At 37.9% G+C, this 20,291-nt stretch overlaps 1 long non-coding RNA gene across 1 annotated transcript in view; it reads left to right on the top strand.

The window, feature by feature from the left end:
- LOC129247129 (uncharacterized) overlaps window positions 1-20,291 on the top strand; it is a 155,690-nt gene that overhangs the window by 66,968 nt on the left and 68,431 nt on the right. Inside the window, exon 2 of the long non-coding RNA XR_008582538.1 lies at window positions 1,253-1,567. This is a non-coding gene — a long non-coding RNA (uncharacterized LOC129247129). The remainder of the gene's footprint in view (window positions 1-1,252; window positions 1,568-20,291) is intronic.

Below are 20,291 nucleotides of genomic sequence, written 5' to 3'. Positions count from 1 at the left end.
CTTTATTTATTTAACTATGTGTAGTAGGCTCATATTAGCTCTAAGTGGTGTGTAAAAACTATTATTAAGTTTTCATTTATTTTAGTTTTAGTTTTTTTGTTAATTTTTTAATTTATTTTATTTAATTTTAAATTATTTATTTTTAAATTTTTTTTGTATTATAATATTTTATTATTTATTTTATTTTATTTTGTTGTGTTTTAAGTTATTTATTTTTTTTATTGTGCTGTATTTAATTTAATTTATTTTAATTCATTTAAGTTTATTTTTACTTTACTTAATTTTCTTTCTTTTTTTATTTATTAGATTCATATCAATATTTCTTTTTTTTTCATTTCATCTCTTTATTTTACTTTGTTTATTATTTTGATTTAACTCAATTTTATTTTATTATCTTTCATTCTCGTTTAATTTTTATTTAGTTGTTTTGGTTTCATTCATTTCATATGTTGCAATTTTACGGCACTGAAAGCCATGAAGTTGAAATTGGCAATGAAAAGTAACTTCGAAAAGCAAAAAACTCACTGATCTACCATCAAATCTAATTAATTATAGCAATACACACATCTGTATGTGTGTATGAGTGTATGTACATATGTGTGTATGTATGTATGCATGTGTGTGTGTGTATGGAGCCCCGACAAGTGCAACTACATGCTGCACGCTCACCTTTTCCACAACAATCATTGCTTCAGCTACCCCATCTGTCTCCTCCAACGCCGTTTCGCTAAAAATCACGTCGCATTGCATGTAACTACATGTAGACACAAATACATATACATGTATGTGTGTGTGTGTGCATATATGGCTAATGAAGGTGGTTGATACTGATGCTTTTTGATTTTTTCAAACTACACGGGCCTGCCTTGTAATTACATTAAAGCTAAAAGCAAAAATAAGTCTACCTAAAATTAGCAACAAAAATCAAATAACCAAGTTGCAAGAGCAGTAAGAAAAAAAATTTAAGCAAATAAAACTAAAAATAAAAATAAATACAAAATATAGAAACATGAAAACTGAAAATAAGCCACTTGTAGATGTCAGTGTACAAAACGATTGCTGCCGTCAGCACTCGGCTGCAAATTTTGTTTTTCCTTTTTGGTGGTTTGGTAGCCATTGGAAAAGTCGCCACACACTTTTTTGTTTAAAACTTACCTTGCATGTTTTGCTTTGCCTGCCTTAAGATTTTTCTTCACCTTTTTTTGCGTTGATACTTATTTGATTTTAACTTTTGTTTCTTTCTATTTTTCAGCCCATAGCATCAACAAGTACAACAGTAGTAAAACTTCCAACGACAACTAAATATTTTGCTGATAAAAAAAATTGAAAAATTAACAACAAAAAAATAAGTGATTTGGTGATATTTTGAAGAAGTGAAGCAGCAAAAAGGCTAATCGTGTTTATTTTATTTTACTAGTGTTTTAAAGCGCAAATCCATACATAACAACAACAAATATTCACCTTGATTTAAATAAAGGTCACAAATTAAACTTAATTCGCAGTTGGAGCAGAAAGCTGAAATTTGCGCGACAAATCGTGAGGGATTGCAAATTGTCAACGAAATAAGGTAAGTGACAGTTTGTTAATTTCGCTTGAGTTCACTCTACAAATATTCATTGTTTTTTTTTTGTATTTTGTTTAAAAAAAGGGAGTTTCGGGGGGACATTATAAAATCATTCGCCCAAAACTGGGTAGATCGTTAGTCTAACGGTTCGGGCAAGCCGGCAATAGATGTAGAACAGAATACAAATTCGTTCACATCGTATTTTTGATGAGACATTTTTGGGGAATAAAATTTATCAGCTTAGGCCGAAATATCGGTAAATTAACTCAGTAGTGCTTTAAACAGAAACATTTTTTTTCGATAAGTACGCAGAAATGACCACACACCCTTATTTTATAAAAAATTATGTGTAAAAAATTTCCTGGCGCTATCTTGTGAAGCTGGTCACCTTATTTTGATGCGCACCTGTGGCAATACCATTTAGATGCCAACCTGTCACTTTGACACTGTTTGACATTTCTTATATTTTTGATTATTATTAAATTTCTTGTATCTAAATAAAGAAGCTGTGTGGACTTTTAACATAGTTTAGGCAAAACGATCGCGTGTTTATTCCTAATTTGAACCTCATCTTATCGATTCCATCCAGCGCCCATCAGAGAGTACGTGACGTCACGTTTTTCCAAGTTGAGTATTGCCAACCATTTGCTCTTCGCAATAAATTTAGTGCTTTTATACCGAAAATGCGAAAATTTGAAGTTTCGTGTTTGTTTCTTTTTTTTTAATTTAAAGCTACCGAAACTTTAAGTTAAAAAAAAACTGTATTATTATACAAAAGAAGGTTATAAAAGGCCATTCTGAGAAGATTTTAGTGCTAATGAAAATTAGTTGGTTCTTATAAAATTTGATATTTTGAAAGTGTGAATTTAATTTGTTGCTCCTTTTAAGGTTATGCAAGAATATTAAATGTCCCTCCCTCAACTCTTCAAAACCTTCTTACTCATTCTAAAAAGCGTTTAGACTTACTAAATGCGAATTAAAACCACAGATGTGTAATCGTTTCTTCCGGTCATCAACCCTTAGTGGGACATAGGGATCAAGAGGTGTATTCATTGTAAAAATAAGCCACAAAATACCAGAAAATACTAAAGAAACCATACTGGCATTTTTACAAAAAGAGGACCTTATCTAGTTACATAACCTCAAATATAGCAAATAAGACGTTCCCTTAACAAAAGAGTCTCACTTAACAAAAAAAAAGTCATAAATTGAATTGTAGATACATATCCATAACACATTTATTTTAGAAAAAAACGCACATTCTAAAGACTATTTGTCACGCATACAAAGTTCTTTAAGTGATTCAATAAAAATTTGTTGTGTTATTTTCTTTGAATGGGAATTTTAGTGGGTTTTTATATCCAAAGCTAGGCAACACTGCAGTAGCGAGAGAGAGATTTGACTGCCGAAAGCAGAAGAACACCAACAACACCTGCAATCGCGGGCAATGCCACCAGATGTTAAAAAAAGTAAACCTGAATAAAACTGAGTGATTTCTTTAAATAATTATTAAAAAATTTATATTTTACAAAATTATAAACATTACTTTTAATTAGAACAGGCTAGAAAAATGTCATGAAGAAAGAACTAAAATTCCGAGACTAAATAACAAAACAAAAAGCTAAATCAAGTTACGAAAATGGTAATCTGGCCATACTAGAGCTAAAATCACGTAACTCGTTGTCAAATTCGCTGAAAGCAAAGTAACGGGACCACGATAGGCGCCATCTCATTATTCTTTCCATCATGGATTCCACCATCATCACACATACAGCCATGGTCATATAAATAGCACATTTAGACTGTGGAAGCAAAGAGTTGAATATGTTTTTAAATAATTATTTTTTATTAGGAAAAAAGCTACGTAAAAAATAAAAAAACTTATTTACTTCCCCTTTAAAACAAAAAAATGGTCAAAAAGAATTTCAGTTTTGATTTAATTTACGAGAACGTTGATGACTCACGAAGCCTCCTGGACACATAAATAGCACATCCTAAAACATTCCAAATAAAAGCAAAAATAGTAAGCAAATCAGATAGTTAAGTAATAATATTGTTTTACCAGATTAGTATTTTGTACTATATCCACCGTTTTTGATTACTTCTTCAAGCCGTCGCTCCATGCTTTCTACAAGCTTGTGGCATCCTTCCTTTGGAATCGAGTACCAAGTCTCCTCAACTGCGGCCCACAAATCAGCGATTTTGATTTAACGTCATTCAAAGAATTTTCTATTGGATTGAGATCAGGACTCTGCCCCGGCCAATCCAGTGCATTAATTTTTTCTCTTCTGAGCCATTGCCTCACTGTTTTTGCAGTATGCTTTGGATCATTGTCCTGCATAAATGTCAAATTTAATGGGAAAAATTCAAACACAAATGGCTCCATTTTATTTTGGGGTATATCCAGATACTGAAATCTATCCATTTTACCAACAACGCGAACAATTGGCCCAATACCATGCCAGGAAAAAGCTCCCCAAACCATGATGCTTCCCGCTGCCATGTTTAATCGTCTTTTTTGCGAACCTAGGATTTCGCGCTTGATTTTTTGGACGACGTGCAACCCATCCTATTTATTTTGGTTTCGGAATAGATTTGTCTTTTTTGGGTTTTTGCAAAGGCAAGTCGGTGTTTGATATTTCTTTTTGAGATGAGTGGTTTTTTTCTGCTTATGCGGCCAAACAGCAGGGCTTCGTTAAGTTGCCTTCCTACAAGCTTTCTGGACACCTGTAGACCAGATTCTTGGTTTATTTCAAGCATTATTTGCCGTGCCGACTTTAAAGGATCTGCTTTGCTCTTACGTATTATAGCTCTATCCACATTAACATCAGTTTTTCGCGGCTTTGGTTTTCTTTCCGTTTTTTTGCTTAGATAGTATGAATCTTTCTTAACTGAATGAAGAGCATTATACACCATTTTCCGAGAGCACATTCTGATTTCAGCTATTTCTGGATAGCTTTCTCCGTTTTGACTCGTACGGTATATAAGAGCTCTTTTCTCCGGCGTGCAATGTTTTCCACGCCCTATTTTTAGTAATTACTTTAAAATTTTATTTAAGTGGCGGTAGAGCACCCGGTTCTAAAATATTGAACTCATTACATGAAAATATCCGCTTACTTTTACTTAGGAAGCCACAGTAAATTTAAAACTTTGAAGCTGTTTTTTTCAACATTTTGAGTTTTTGAACTATGACTTTCCTGCAGTAAATGAGCGATGCATAAATATTAAAAAATACAGAAATTAACTCTTCTTGTATTACTCTTATCGGCATACGGTTTATGCCACCAAATAAAATAATGAATACAATACAAAAATGAGCATGAAATGAGTTAATACTAAGTTTGCGTTTCACGCGAAATGGCTGTCAAATTCCATACATATTGCATTGCCGTGAAATATGCGTGAAATTTCGTATGTATCTCATGGCAAAGTAACACTCAGTTCACACCGCGCAACATGATGCCAGCAACATTTTTCCACACCTAAAGCGAAAACTGACAGTTGCTTTTGCGAGTGAAGTGCCTGAGTTCATATACTCCGAAGATATGGCATTTTTAAGTGAAACGTCTGCGCAAAGAGTGTTAATCAATCTTCTTTGTATTTTTATATGTCAATATATGTGTTTTAACTTGTTTAAAAAATCTTTTCTTAACAAAATTTGCCAATTACTTCTGGGGCGATGCTCATTATTTTGACGTTTCTTCTCATTTGACAATCAATGTTGCTGCCAAAAGCATGTTGCTGACGAGATTGCACGATGTGAGGTTAGTATTAGTTAGTATTAGCCTTATCGATTTTTACTTAACTCGATTAAAAGTTGCCTAATTTGTTGCTACATAATTCAGTTAGACATAATTTACAGCCAATATGGAACATGGAACAAAAATTTCTACTGGAAGATGTTGATCAAGTTTTACTTAAAGTGTTTCCGAAATCAGCAGCAATTCTTTGGTTGAAACTATTACTTTGAAGTATCTTCTAGGACCAGGGCAATGAATGCATTTCGCACAGATCGGAAAAGACTTACTAGTTAGATTTACTCTAAATCTTGTTTTGGCTAATATGTACATAGGTCTATATATCCTATTATTACTATAATTGTTGGGCCTTAGTGCACTCCGACCTCTGATGTGATGTATTATGCGTGAGCGTCAGCCTAAAATTGGAGGCTGCTGATGAATTGAGTACCTATTCAGGCCTCTTATTACTTATCACTATTTAGAGTCATCGAGGCTTGAGAGTCTTCGTCTCTCGCGTCAATTCGCAAAAAAGGCAGATGCTTGTTTCTACTAACTCTAGTTTTGTGAAATGGTAACAAAGGCTACAATGTCCAGTACATTAACCAGTAGGCCGAGTCGATTTGTGGGGAGGCAAAAAATTCGCCCATTGCTCTGTGAAAATCATATTCTAGGGATCAAAATAAGAAACTTTGCCCAAACAGCCATACCAATTTGGGTTTTTAGTTTCTTTTCTCATGTAAAAGCCAAAAATGGTGATATTTTGAAATGATTGTATGGGGAACCCACCAGGGGAGTTCCAGGGGGTGTGCCACTGGCATGGATGGATCGGCCGTCCAAAGGTAGTGGGGGTCGGTCATACATTTGGACTCGATTGGAGCACTCTAAATGGGTCAAAGTGGGATTTTTCGTTCGACCCAAATTGGGGGACATCAGAATTCGTTTTAGAGGTATGGTTCCTTGGGCAAAGTTTCTTATTTTGATCCCTAGAATACGATTTTCACAGAGCAATGAGCGATTTTTAAATCGACCCGCCCTAGTAACCAGGCTATTTGACACCGTTGGACTTCTTTCATTGAGGTTATTTGAAAAAAAGGTGGATGTCGATAAGCCAGCAACAATTCAAGAGCTAAAGGATGAGATAATTCGGCACATTAACGGCATAAAACCTCAATTATGCCTCAGCGTCATCGAAAATTTGGACCATCGCATGGAAGTATGCCGCCGAGGTCGCGGCGGCCATTTGGCCAATATTTTATCCCATACGTAATTGAGCCATACCAGTATTATCATAATAAAGAGAAACGATAATAATTTCCTAAAAAAATTGTATTTTATTCAACGTCATGACCGGCCCTTGAAACTTAACCACCCTTTATTATTGAAAAATCTACTAAGGTTACATACTTAATACTAGTTTGTGCTGCCAACTTGTTTATAAATTACTAGCTTAATGAAATTTCAGACTAGGCCGTTTTAATGATTCGAATTAAAGCGTTTTTGTCTTCAAATTGTTGCCCATTCTCATAAACCTCGCGAGCAAGTCATCCAAATAGGTTTTCAATAATGTTCAGATCTGGGGAATGCTAGCCATGGCCATGCTAAAGATTCAACGTTTTGGGATGTAATCCAAGTTTTCACCACACTTGAAGCGTGTGCAGGTGGATTCTCCAGTTGAAAGATCCAATTCATAAATAAGTCCAAATGTTTCACGAATCTCAGGAAAAGTTGATTTCAACAGAGCTTTATAGCTTATTTTGTAGCAGGCACACAATTTTCAATTTGAACGCGCCAAAGTTCGATATACAATAGCTCCTCATACCATATCACCACCTGCACGGATGTGATGTCGACTCCTCTTTTCTTAAGCCAAGGAAATAGTAATTGCCTTCATCCGGCCTATCCAGATTGAACTTTTTTCGTGCCTAAATACTACTTTTTGCCATTCACCGGGATCGTTCTTTGCAACAGAAATCCAAGCCATGTGGGTCCCTTGCAAAATCGAGGCGGCGTTCTTTGCGAAATTTATTCAGTGGTGGTTTTTTTTTGTAATTTTTTATACTTCAGGTGTAGCGCTTCTAAAATAGCCCTTCAAACGGTGGAATTGCTTTGTGCAACATTTGCCATTTCTTTAACTTTTGCTGTCGAAAGGGCGAAAATCTATGCGATCCTTAGGATTATGCGGGCTTCGCAGTTCTGCTTTTGTAGTTCCTACCATAGAAGGTACCTTTTTTGATGTAAAGATCCACAACATTTGGACTTCGACCAATCTTCTTGGCAATTTGGCGCTTTGAAAGTCTCTGAAGTCAAGATATCGATTTGTCCTTTTTCGCGATCTGTTAAACCTTTATGCTTCCCAAACACAATGAATGCTTAAAAACACGAACCCTTTTCACAGCTTCAAACTAAAATAATGTAAGCAAACTGAGCGCCTCTATTCAAGTGAGCCAAAAAATCTCGAGCAATATTATAACTGCTGCAGTGTTACTGCTACGAAAAACCGTTAGATGGAATAACATTTTGATGCATTGATAATATTTTCGAGCAAAGTACAGTCTTCACTTAATCAAAACGGCGCTTCAGTGCCACTTGAGGAGTGCTAGACTGGCACTTCAGCCATTTCACCATTTCACAGTCTTCACTTGAGTTATCAGAAACCCTTGTATTACTAAATCAAATACCGTTACTTTAATAACCATTTTCTTCCATAAAAATTATTGCCTTTAATCAAACGAAACGGACATTCCTATAAACTAATAAGTGCCACTTCATTTGATATAATTTACTAAGTAAATACATTCGTAAAACCCAAAAATCTCCAATCTGTATTGGCGACATAAAATTTACTGACCACAAAAATGCGATTAACGCAGTGGGAATAGCCCGATTTGAGCAAATTTACCATGAATTTTTGTATTTCCGTTTAAGTTATTGGACTTGAAGGCAGACAAGCGGCCAATGGACCGATATTGGTTTTCAAGAAATGCGTATCATCAGATGTGTGAATGACAGCTTTTTGCGTCATTGAGGTTTTCTCGTATGATTAAATCATCATGAAATTATACACAAACACACACACACACACGCACGTAACAATGAATAAACAAACAAACGAAACGTAAATTGGTTGCATTTCGTAGAATTGCGTTGAGTGCGCTGATGCTGTGGCGGTTGGAATTTTTCACCTGAATACCGAAATTATACTTGCAATTACATACAGACGTACAAGCATAGGTACATGCATACACGATATATGTATACGAATTGGCAGAAGTATGAGTAAATGAGTATAAATTTACTAAAGGCAGGAATTTGTTGAAATGCCATTGCTTTGCAGCCGCAGTTGCTGAATGAGGTTTTGTGTCACACACCTGCGAAAAGGCCGAGATATGTATAACTGCATGCAGCTTAAACAAAACTAAAACAAAATAAATAGCTGAAATTTATATCATATTTTACTTCAATGTCAGCTAGCAAAAATATTTGCACACAAAATAATAATAAACCTGTGAACGCCCGGAAATAGCGTAAACATTCATATTTGAGTTTGCTCGTCAAATTACCGTAACGCGTGGTTAAATAAATTTAGAATTTCTGCGTAAATTTTGTATAAATATGAAATTTCAAAACTAAAATATTAACCAAAAATATATAAAGTAATATCCACTACGGTATTGCAACAGAAAACTGTAACATTTTCAGTTTAGTAAGCAGGTTGGGCGCTTGACCGAACCCACTTATGTGTCTAGGTGGACCTAAGCAGGAGACCAGCAGCCCGTTTAAAATATTTCTGTTGAAAACAATACTTTAGTAATCAATTTTAATTACCATTAGTAAGCTATTATTATCAATTTAATAGATAATCGCTGGGCACGCGTGCAATATTCTAACATTTTTGATGTACGAACAAAACCCGCTTTTAAATGCACTGTGGCGTTTAGTGAAAGTTGTATTTGTCCCAAAGCCAGGCAAGAACAGCTACGATTTACCAAAAAGTTTCAGACCTATAAGCCTGACATCGTTTATGCTTAAGGGTCTCGAACGTATGGTGGAGAAGCACATTAGGACGAGGGTTCTAAGTCGAAACCCTCTCAACGTCAGTCATCATGCTTATCAAAGTGGGAAATCTTGCGAATCGGTTCTGCACGAGTGCGTTAGCATAATCGAAAAAGGGCTGGAAACAAGAGAGTACACTCTTGGTGGGTTTGTGGACATTGATGGAGCTTTCGACAATGCTACCTTTGACTCTATGCGCTCTTCTATCAGAAGTCATGGAGTGGAAGAAATCATTGTCAGATGGATCCACTCTATGCTATCTAAAAGACTGCTTAATATGGATAGAGAAAGCGATGAAGGAGTCAGGGTTGATGTTAAGAAGGGCTGCCCACAAGGCGGTGTACTCTCTCCCCTACTAGGGTGCTTCGTGGTGGACTCTCTTCTTAATGATCTGCAGGAAACTGGACACATCCAAGCCTACGCAGACGATGTGTGCGTATTAATTTCAGGACAATCACTTGAAGTTATATGCAATAAAATGCAGGTAGTTCTAAATAAGATTGAGTATTGGTGCGAATTGCTTGGTCTTTCGGTGAATACTACAAAAGGTACCTTAGTGCTTTTCACTAGGAAACGCAATATGGAAGGCCTGCTACTACCCACATTAAAAGGGTCAACACTGCAACTGTCTTCTGAGGTTAAATATTTAGAAGTAATCCTAGATAGTAAACTTACCTTGAAAAATCACGTCGAGCGGAAGGTCTCTCGAACACTAAAGGCCTTCTGGCAGTGTAAGAGAACCTTTGGCAAGACATGGGGTCTAAGACCGGCGATAGTACATTGACTGTACAACCCCCTGATTAGACCCATTATTATATATGCCTCTGTAGTATAGTGGAAAGCCACAATGGTTAATTCCAGAGTAAAACCCCTAAACAGGCTGCAGAGAAGTGTGTGCTTGGCTATCACAGATGCCATGAGTACGATATCTGGTGATGCCCTTAATGCCATTCTGGCTCAAGTTAAACGGGGTCTGGGGAAATGAAGTAAGCACTGGCCACTGTCAGATATACCACCAGTTGTCAGAGCGGTGCACACTGTTCTCGATGCCGGTGGACAATCGGGTGCCTGTCCTTGGCTTCGGTAGGAAGTATGACGTTTTGATCCCAGATAGAGATCAATGGTTAAGTGCAGAGAACCTATTAACGGGATATCAGCACATATTCTACACCGACGGATCCAAAACCAGTGATGGAAGCGGATCTGGATGGTACTTAGATGAAGACACTAAGTACTCCTATGCCACAGGACAGATGGCCACGGTATTCCTTACGGAAGTCTATGCCAACTTGAATGTGGCATACTGGCTAATTGAGAAAAAGTGGCGGTGCAACAGTATTGTAGTGACAGTCAAGCTGCTCAGAAAGCTCTTGCTAGCCCACGATGCTCTTCGAAGTTAGTCGGTGAATGTAAGACAAAACTGAACACTGTTGCAAAACACAACAAAGTTAGTCTTATTTGGGTGCCTGGACATTCTGGTATTACAGGGAACGAGTTAGCTGATAAATTGGCAAATGAAAGCTCTATAAGTATGCCACTAGGCCCTGAACCTTTTCTAGGTGTCAATTCCGCATCGATTCATCTATGGATTAACGACTTCATGAAGCCTACCCACAGAGCTCGTTGGTCTGAGTTGAACTCGTGCAGAGTGGCCAAGTGCTTTGTGAAAGAACCAAACAGGAAAACAGCGACCTTTCTCCTAAAACTCAACAGAAAGGACCTGAGAGTACTGGTGGGTGTTATCACAGGGAACAACGTCTGTGGTCAGCATATGGCTAGCATGGAGGTCGTAGACAGCCCGATATGCCTATTCTGTCTTGAGGATGACGACACTCTAGAGCATTTTCTATGTAGCTGTCCTGCATTTTCCAGAATCAGACTTAGGATATCGGGTTGCGATCATACTCTTCTCTCTTCCGGATCCCTTAAAATTCATCAATGAATCCAAGAGATTTGTGGAAGAGTGATCTCAAACTATTTAATTTGTCCGTTTTACCATCCATTTTAACTTTCCTATCTCTATTCTTTCTACTGATATCTATCCGGGTGTAGTACAATGGTCTACTGACTGAGTGCTTGGATTGTCCAGCCCCCCACAAGTCTAATCTAATCTAAATGCACTCTAAATGGGGAAGTAATGTTCTACTCAGTCAAAAAAAAGGTATAAATACAAAAATTGGATTATCCTTAGATTAGCTTTGATGTAGGTTTACACTTCAACCTCATAGTATTTTGTACCCACTTATTCCTACTACGTTCACTTCATCGTCGAAATAAACAGAAAAAAAGCGCTGAAATTTTTACTTATCCTAATTAACGTAAGCGAAAACCCGAGCTTGAAGTATCAAATAACAGAAAAGGTTTTGTTTTCCTAATACTGGTCGCTCCTTGGCAGGCAATGGCATACCTCTACTATGAAAAACCTTCTCATAAAAAACCATGTGCCGCTCGAAGGAGGCATAAAATTCCATCCATTTGTGGAAAACAACAAAACGCACATCACAAAAAGGAGGAGGAGTTCGAACAAACACCCACAAAGGGTATAAGTGGCAATCATAATACATATGTATATAAGATAAGAGAGAGGCGATATTTTTCTGGGAGCAGCATTAATCAAATCTCATTTCTTAAAGCTTCTAGTAATGAACTGCTAATGGAGAACAGCTTCTTGATAGAACCTACCTAGAAACTAAGCCACAGAGTGGGCTACAAAGTCCAAGTAAGCGAGTGTGCCATGCGCCCAGCCCAGCATTCGGCAATATTAGACTCAGGCGAAGAGACTGTTCAAATTCGCTGAAAGAGCAGCAATGTTTTTTTTTTGTTTTTGTTGCTGGTGCTATAAATTGGAAGGGATTAGAGTACGTGAATAATACAACGGGAGGCTGTTAGTTCACTGAGGGCGTTATACAAAATTACAAGTAAAACACTTTTCTTCTTCAAGCACCTAAGTGTGTGATGGTGTGAGTGCCTAGTCTTTTTGCTTGAGCGTATTGGAGGGGTTGCGATGCGAATATAATTTTTTATTTTTCCTTGTTCACTCCACTCAGGAGCATATGGCCTCGACAAGACTCAGTCTTGCGTTGGTTTCGTTGATCTATTTTGCTTTCTGGCAGGGTAGGTGATGAGCCTGCCGCTGCGAATATATCATAATATCGACAACAAAAACAAAAAAAAATACACCAAATATCATATAATATTTTTGACTTGGAAGATTTAGATAACAAATATTTTTAATATATTTCTTAGTAATAACAATGCTTTTTTATTGAAAAATATCCAAATTTGTAGGACATTTTTATACTTTTTGATACGATTTTCTATGAAATTGGTACTTTTTAAGTACCAGCTGAGAGTGTTTTTACTTATGGATCTGTACGATGACCAAGGGTACTAGTTAACTCTGGCTGGGCATAGACTAAATAGCGGCAATAGTGCTTGTTCTTTTAATCAACTGATTTATTTTGGATACGAAAAGGTTTTACATTCCATTTTTGGTAACTATTACACTCTATATGTATGTATGTACAGCCCATGATTCAATTATTAAAGATTTGCTCACTAGTGACATTCGATTTTTGACACTCCCTTACAAAAGGTTGTATTTAAGAAGGTGCATAAAATGGAAAAATTAAATCCTTTTTTGTAAAAATGGTAGCAAAAAAGTATTTTGTTACTTAATTGGAAACAAACTGCGAACGGCTTGAAAAATAAATTTTAATTAATATTTGAATGTAAATAATGGTACAAATAGAAGTTATTAGTGGAAATTGCTAAGTCTAATATTAAAACAAGAAATTATTTCACTTAATTCAAGATTTTATTTTGTGAATTGATTATTAAATTAAAACCGATTGCGAAGTTTCGCCAATATAAAACTATTTTGTTAAAAATAAATAAATAATTGCCACGTACAATTCTGTTATTTGTTTCGCAGAGATACTTTTCCTATTTGTAGCGCGCGTTCCACAAATGGAAGGATCTACAGTTTTAAGCCGATTCCGGTAGATGGTTTTTTATGAGAAGCTTTTTCTTGCTGCTACTGTGCTTTGCTAAACCTCCACTGCACACTGCATCCATCCATTTTGAAAATGAAATGTCTTTCTAAAAATTTAACTTTTCCTCCACTTTTACACAAAATTTCTAGAGCTAGCAACCTAGTGTCTTGCTAAGGGACCTGATTTGTCGAGAGAGAACGAGAAAGCTGCCCGCTGAGCAAACCTTTTATCATTGAATCATGTGTACAGCCATCGAAAAAATCCATGCACACTTTTCCATTAAATTTTGAAATTTATTTATTTTCCCTTGAATTAATTTGCAATGACAGTTCATTTTTTAACAAAAGTCATCTGAATCAAAGCTCCAAACTTGGTATGAAATTCAGAAAAATTCATCAAATTTACATTAAATTTTAAGACTTTTTAATCGGAATTTTATAAGAATTTCGATTATTTAGGCTCGCGATTTTTGAGGTACTTAAAACTTTCACTTTATTATATTGAAATTCATTGGGCTGTAGAACTGCATAACCAAGGTTTTTTAAACTTTCCCATTGAAAAGTTGGAAAGTTCTATGACAACTTTAAAATTTCTCTGAATTTGGTACAAAGTATTTAATATTGACTTAGACATACGGCTTTTGTTAAAGCATAAACTATGTTCTTATTGAAAATTAAACTTAAAAAGTTAATAATTTTTTTCATGTAGAACTTTCATAAAAAACATCTCAAATTGTCCCCGCTGATTTCTTGTTAAACTCCAGCACTAACCACTTAATGGCATTTTTCTGCAACTTTCTGCATTTATCGCACTTACATATCCGGTTGAAACATCTCTCTGGCATTAAAGTCAATACAATGTTGGACAAATATTTAACGCACAACAACAAAATACACTTCAATTTCCGTTCAATGCATGATGAAACATGTTTATCGGCGCTCTTTTGACAAATTCGCCTGCATTGAGCAAATGGACTTGCATTGAGCATATTGGACGCGCTAGCTGAGCAATGGCAGCGCAGTGATAAGCTGAATTTCAAATGATTGTGAGAGAATATTTCAATGATGCCGGCTATTTCATGCGTTGAAAGTGAATGGTGTGTGTGAATGTGTAGGTATGTGCTGTTGAGGGGAATTTTACTTTTATTCGCATTTGTGTCAAACGCGTAATGTGACAAGAAAATTACACTGACACAGAATGTAAGTGCGAGGGATTGGTGTGATTGGGTGCACACAAAGAGTGACTTGAATTTAGAAACCTACGGTTTTTTGTGTTTTTAATAGCTTTGACTCTCCCATAAAGTGTAATTTTTGTTCATCGAGAAAGGACTTTGCCACTCAGCTGCCTACTTAACCCAAAGTAGCACTTGTTGGCGAAAGGTTTAAGTTATCGTTGTTGATGCTGGTTTCTAAGTAGTCGAAGTCCCCTACTTTTCCAAAATTATAGCTGCCAAACGTGATAGAGGCTTTTAGGCGCGAATGCGTCGATTTCTTTTGTGCTGACAGAAGATACTTCGTTTTTCCCTCATTAACATCCACATCCATACGCCTCGCTTTGGTATTCAGATTGCAAAAGGCAGAAATCACCTTGTCGCTATTAAGTCCGTTGGTGTCGGAAAATTAAAAGGATGCACAAGGTGCAGTCCGAGGGTCTGATGAAATTGAAATGAGTAAAAAAATTTGAAGTTGAGTTATCAATTCCAAAGAAATGTTTTTATATATTACAGCTACCTTCATTTATTCACGTAAAATTGTATTTTCACATATCCATAAATATGTCCGTATTCCGCTTGGCAGTTGTGTAAATGAAAATAATAGTTTAGCTTTCACATTTTTCAATTGAATTTTTTCGTAAAATTTAATGACCTACTTATGCGAGCAAATGAGCCAATCTGAACGCGAAAATAAAATAAACTAAAGCATTTCTGGGATTACTCATAGCTGACAAATGAGCTACAATGTAAAAAATATTTGCACCTAATGAAAATAGAAAACACCTAAGCAAAGCACGTAAACATTCCAAGCAAGGCAGCAGGCCGTTGGAAAGTCATAAAGCCGCCTAAATGGCACTAACCAGCTGCATTGATGCTGGCTAGGCATTTGAAAGGCAGTTTGATGTGTCTGGCAGCTTAAACAGGTGGCCAATTGGACAGCACAAACAGCTGCCAAACTGCCTAAGCAGCCAGCTGAGGAGGCCAGTGTGGATTGGGATGACTTTCCTGTATTTCCAGTATCACCGTTTACGCTCGAGTGGTCGATAGACGATAGGCACCTACCTAAACACGTACCATATTTGTGTTTGTATGGCAGTGAGTTTGTGGAATTTGTAATTGAAGACGCAGCTGCAATTGACGTCAATGTTGATGGGTTTGTTAATATTGCAGTAGCTTGTGACTAATTTAACGGTAAGCCTGTTAAATTGAGTTTCATGCTTCTCATTCGCAAATACGTACCTATAGCTTTGTTTTAGATGCTATTTGAATAGTGTATTTTAGAGGAAATAATAAAAACCAATTTGACAAACAAATAACGAAACAATTTTTCATATCCTTTTAATGGCTTTAAAAATAAATACATCTCGTTCGAGAAGCAAGTGTAGTGGTGTTTCTGGAGATAAGTTGCTGCATCCACAGAAGTCGTTGAGCCATATCCCAAGCCTATGCAACCAACCAGTGAGAAAAAAAGCCACTGGCCCCGACGGGATTAACATGTTGATGCTGAAAAACTTGGGTCCATCGGGAGATAGATACATCACAAGGATCCTCGTGCTGTCCGTTGCCTTTATCATAATTCCTGACAAATGGAAAGCGGGGTTAATAGTATCACAATTGAAACCTGCGAAACACGTCTACCAAGTGGAGTCCTATAGTCCGATAACTCTACATTCTCCAAAAGTCTAGACACTGTCCTACTCCCACTCTTCACGAAACACCTGAACCCAGCATGGGTTCCGAGTGCACAGCACCACCACAGGACTTAACGCCATAAACACACCGCGTTTTCAATCAAAGTCACCGCAGCGAGAAGACTGTCCTAATAGTGTTTGAACTGCAGAAGTCAATCATTCCACGACTTCATACTAGATGATATCCAACAGTCGACCATTGCGCCGTCACTGATGAGGTGGTTTGCGAACTGCCGCCCGTGTGGTCGACAATCACTTGTCATCTATCAAGTCTACAGCTGAAAACAGAGGAGTTTAGGAGCAAGAAGTGTCCTGGCAACCTTTACTTTTCAACTTCTATTTATATATCGAAGCTCCACCAACCACCAGAACAAGTTTCACTGGTCTGTTATGCTCACGATTGGTGGATAATGGCGTCCGGCAATGACATTGGTGACTTGTGTTCCGAAATGAACGTTTATCTCGCCAGTCTTTCTCGCTTTTTTTCTGCGAGGAGTCTCCAGCTTTCCCCCACTAAGTGCAGCGTAACCCTCTTTACCATCTGAATGAAGAAGGTCAGACGGTAGTTAAAAGTGAAAGCCGATGACACACCAATACCGACCATTAAAAACCTCAAAATTTTAGGTGTAGGCTTTAACAGTTTGTTCTCCTTCTTGACTCATACAACGGCAATTGCCACTAAGATCCAAAATCGCAATTAGGTATTCAAATTGCTATCGCGGGGCAAAGACAAAGAAATGTTGCTGGCGGCATTTAAAGCAATTTGTCAGTCGGTTCTAAATTCCGCTGTGCCAACCTGGTCGCCTGGCTCTAGTGCTTCGGAGTAGACAAAGCTCCAGATCTGTCAGAAAGCTTGTACTAGGACAGCCATGGCATGTCTCCAAAAACGAGGCTTCCGTGCTCCTGCTTAAAGAGCAGAGTAAAATTCTCAGCAAGCATTTCCTGGTGGGTTGCTACCGTAGGAATCACTTCCGAAAGTATTTGATAGAGCTTAAGCCACCTGCCCAGGAGAGTCAAAACACATCTATTCGACTATACTGACGAGATCCAGGACCTAACACAGTCACAACTACCGGATCGAAAAGTGTACAGACAGACATTAAAAGGTATTCATTGAGAGCCCTTTACCACCTTCCTAATCTCCCGACCACCGATTGCCGTCAGCGGAGCCCAACCACCACCCTTTGCACTTTTCTAATACCCCTCTCTCTCTCTGGATCCAACCCGACGAAAAAGCATGTTTCCTGGTCTTACCGTCAGATGAGTTAGACAAAGATGATCGGTGACTACAACGCAGTTGAGCAGTCAGTGGAGTGGCGCTCTCCTCTATAACTATGCTTCATTGATTTCGAAAAGGCGTTCGATACTTTAAGGCATGAAGTAATCTGAAGTGTTCTCGCATGCAAAGGAATGTATGACCAAATAATCATCCTTGTAAAAGATTGGTACGCGGGCGCTTGCTGCCGTGTTAATCATGAAAATGCTTTGAGTACCAGTATTGAAGTACAAGCCGGGGTCAAACTGGCTTATGGGCTTTCGCAGCTGGTATTCAATTTAGTCATGGACCAAGTTATGAGCCGAACTTGCGCGAAAAATTAAGGTATAGCCAGAAATCTGAACGGACATCTAGAAGACCTGGACTTCGCAAATGACATATGCCTGATGGCGCACAAGTACTCGCATATATATGCTCAAAGTTGCTCTCGGTCCGCGCTATTGCAGCTAACACTGGGCTAAGAATCAACGCAAGCTATTCAGATAGCCGGCAACCTTTTAGAAGTAGTAAATGAATTATGTTATCTCAGCAGCATTATCACAAAAAAAGGCGGATCGCAATCGCATATCAAAAGGACGTTCTGCCTTTGGTAGTCTGGATAAAGTCTGAAGATCGGCGCATATATCCAGACGTACGAAGTTGCAGATTTTCGACATCAACGTAAAATCGGTTATACCATATGGTTGTGAGGCGTGAAACCTGAACATGTGCGCCTTGCAAACCTTGCAAACCTTTTTTAATCGCGGCCAATGCAAAATCATGTGGATGAAAGCCATGACCCAAAAGCTTAAGTAACACCGACCTGGAAGCTATTACTAAACAAATACCCATCCTCCTCGTAATACGACGTCGCATATGGAATTGGATCAGTCATACACTTCGTAAACCCCTGCATGACATCACACGAGCTGCGTTGGGTTGGAGCCCCCAAGAGAGTCACAGACGCTGAAGACCAGCCAACATCTGGAGGCGACAGATGGATACAGAAGCGCAGAAAGCTGGCTAGTTGTGGAGACAAATAAAATTTCTAGCTTGAAATAATTCAAATTATAAACTGTTTGTGCTACTAGCGGCAAACGCAAACAAGATAGGAATTACCAACGACGATAGCTGCAGATTTTGCAATGAACTGAAATAGAAGAAATCGCTAGAACACCTTCTATATTCTTGCACTGCGTTAGCTAAAACCAGATTGAAATGCTTAGGAGCTCTAAAATATGTGACGTTAGAATGCCTCTCGGGGTTAGAGCTTCAGATTCGCAAAAGACGCGGATGTTATCCTGTAATTGTCTACTGCAAGGGAACGTAAAGGTCTAGCTCCATCTGGTATCACTAAGGACCAATAAGTCTATGGGTACGTTAACCTAACGCAACCTAACCTGTTTTTTGCACCAAGGAACAACGGCTAATATATACAAGCTTTGATTGAAAAGTAATGAGCCTTCCCGCGCGGAGCGTCTGCAAAGCGATCAACCGAATCGGCTGATGGGGGAAAATGATCGTTGGACCTTCTCCTTCCACTAGAAATCTGTCCCAGTTCGCTGGCAACAGCGGTGCAGTCAACATCGCTTCGCGCATGAAAGCTGTTTTAAAAGTGTGTTAGGATTTTTCAGTGGCGAAAATGCAGTTGATCATCGACTCTCGAGGCATCGTCCACAAGGAGTTTGTACCTCCAGGAAGCACTGTAAACGCGGCATGTGCTCCTTCGGCTGAAAAACCGCGTCGCCCGACCTCGTCAACAATTGGACCCTTCATCACGACAATGCGCCGGCGCACACCGCCTTCCTCTGCACCTCTGCATTGGCCAAGATGGGGGTTCCGGTGTTTTCCCACCCTCCCTACTGCCCAGACCTGTCCCCTCCGGACTTCTTCTTGTTCCCGTGCCTGACAAGAAAGCTGAAGGGGAGGCGTTTCGACTCCATCGAGGCGATCCAAAAAACTGTGACAGCCGAATTGAAAGCGATTCCGGCGGATGAGTTTAAAAAATGTTTCCTGTAGTGGAAAGACCGCTACCAGCGGTGTATTGATGCTCCTATTTTAAAGAATATTAGTTGTATAATCCAAAAGGTTTAATAAAACTGCTTAAAAAAATAAGGATCATTACTTGTCAATCGAACCCTCTACATATACACCGCTCTATGGGTTTAATGACCTGCTACAATAACAACAAGGGGAGTTGAATTTCAATATCGAACGCCAAATAGCCAATGTTCCTCCTGCTGTGTTTGAAAGAGTTCTGACGGAAAATTTACTCCCAATAGTCGTTTGCTACAAAAGTGATCATCGTTTGTGACTAAATAATCGGCGAGTAAGTGATATAGAATTCTATACTACAATTAAACACATCTGCTACATCCGGAACAAATTTTAGCGCAATTTTGCAGATATTCTGTGTTTCATTTAATTACAAAATTGTTATGTCCCCATTAAAAGCCACTTTAATAAAAATTATTATTTACCTACAACAAATCTGTATTAAATAGAGTTGCTTATTTGATATTTACTGAAAGCACCCACCACCGCTCTTTTCCTTTTAAGCCGTCTGAATGGATACATTAACTTGAACTTTCATTAAAATCTCGTTTTACCCCCAACACAATAGCAATGCCGCTGCTCTTTCCCCCCCTACGCTCTTTGCGAAACGTACACTTCAACAGTTTGTTGTTTGTTCGCATTTTTCTACAAATTGTTTTTACTACCAATTCTACGATTTTTCTATATATAAATATTTTAGACGAGTATTTAGTAAAGACTTGTTT

Source organism: Anastrepha obliqua, chromosome 5 (genome assembly GCF_027943255.1).
Source record: "Anastrepha obliqua isolate idAnaObli1 chromosome 5, idAnaObli1_1.0, whole genome shotgun sequence".
In the NCBI taxonomy this organism is placed as follows: domain Eukaryota; kingdom Metazoa; phylum Arthropoda; class Insecta; order Diptera; family Tephritidae; genus Anastrepha; species Anastrepha obliqua.
Note: the sequence above shows the minus strand (reverse complement) of the source record. Positions and strands in the feature narration are given on the sequence as shown.